Here is a 1,688-nt window from a genome sequence, read left to right as displayed (position 1 = left end):
CAGCCACTTGAGTAGTTAAAGTGCTAAGTTCACCAATTTCATAAGCTCAAACAGCTTTTCTCATACCAGACCTTTCTGATGGCCACTAATAATTATTTGAGGTCATCTCTTCCAACAAATTATAAGTATCTACAGCATTCTTACTCATTAATGCCCCACCAACAATAGCATCAATTGTGATTTTTATCGACCTAACCAGCCCATTGTATAATGTCTAAACTTGCAACCAATCAGGAATCCCATGATGTGGACATCTTCTCAGTACTTCTTTGAACCTCTCCCAAGCTTCATACAAGGACTCACTATCAAATTGTGTGAATAAGGTGATATTGTTCCTCATCTTTGCAATCTTTGCAGGCAAAAAAAATTTTGTTAGAAACTTTTGTGCCAAGTCTTCCCATGTAGTGATAGACCCATTTAGCAGTGAATTAAGCCAACTCTTTGCTTTATCCCTCAGAGAAAGTAGAAAGAGTCTCAATCTAATAATATCATCAATTACTCCACTGTATTTAAAGGTATTACAAATCTCTAGGAAATTTACCAAATGAGAACTAGGATTATCATTGGGTAACCCACCAAATTGGATTGAAGACTAAATCATTTGAATGTAAGCTGGTTTAATTTCGAACTTATTTGCATTGATGGAAGGTCTCTTAATGCTTTGGTGCAAACCTTGCAAAAAAGGAATAGCATAATCTCGCGGTGCTCTATTTGCTTCAAGAACCAGATTAATGGCATTATTGCCATTGTTATTGTTATCCTCAACCATTGCCTAATTGAAAGCTGCAACTTGCAAATTCTCCCTTTGACGTCTTCTGAAAGTTCTTTCTATCTTACAATCAAAAGGAACAAGATTCAAGTTGTTTCTTCTTTGCATACAATGACTAAAGATATTTGTAAGCAAACAAAATCTAATATTGAAACAAGAAAAATAAAATTTGAAGACTAAATTGCTTGGTATTAGTATTAATGTAAATTCTAGAAACAATTCCACGACAATGGTGCCAAAAACTTGTAAGGTAAAATTCTACTACGCAAATATACGTATCGACTAGATAATATATAAACAAGTAGAGTACTGATCCGATAGAGAATTGATTTAAAATTTTACTAAGTACTAAAATCATAACAGTTTAATCTTATCCAAACAATCAAAATTAGTTAAAACTAATTAACAAAAATGTAAACTAAAAAGAAAAATCAAAGTAATAATAACTTGAGTAAAAATCAAATCAAACAAGCTTAGGATTACAATATCCCTCACACTTCATCTAAATTTTACCTATCTTCCTTAACTTATTTCAATGGGTTGAATTGTTAACCTAGAGTCTTAAATTATTTATAAAGGTCTTGCGACCCAACTTATAAAAATATCTATTTTAACCAAAATACTATATCCGCATGTGAATGAAAATTAATATAGGTTCATTAAGTTCATACTCTAATCTGGCGACATATAGCTTATACGTATATCCGTATCCTATACGCGAATCAATTAATATAATCATATGCTATCCTAATTTTAGTCTACACTAAACTCTCTTTTCCTTGTTTAGGTTCCTAGATCAATTTAATTGGTGGCCAAGCAACTAAAAGCATTAATAACAAATGGGAATAAATAATTCAAATCCCACTAAAGATAAGTAAAAAAGAGATTAAAAATTTAGATTACATGTGAGTTCAATTGC

The 1,688-nt window shown here is 31.5% G+C and overlaps 1 non-coding gene across 1 annotated transcript; it reads left to right on the top strand.

Moving 5' to 3' along the window:
- The first annotated feature begins 236 nt into the window (after positions 1-236).
- On the top strand, positions 237-343 carry LOC149526770 (small nucleolar RNA R71). The gene has a single exon (XR_016351678.1). It is a non-coding gene; the product is annotated as a small nucleolar RNA R71 (small nucleolar RNA).
- Positions 344-1,688: the final 1,345 nt, after the last annotated feature.

This window comes from Theobroma umbraticum, unplaced genomic scaffold (assembly GCF_002168275.2).
Source record: "Theobroma umbraticum cultivar Fairchild unplaced genomic scaffold, ASM216827v3 scaffold_146.0, whole genome shotgun sequence".
In the NCBI taxonomy this organism is placed as follows: domain Eukaryota; kingdom Viridiplantae; phylum Streptophyta; class Magnoliopsida; order Malvales; family Malvaceae; genus Theobroma; species Theobroma umbraticum.
The sequence above is the reverse complement of the archived record's forward strand: the minus strand, read 5'-3'. Positions and strand labels throughout refer to the sequence as shown.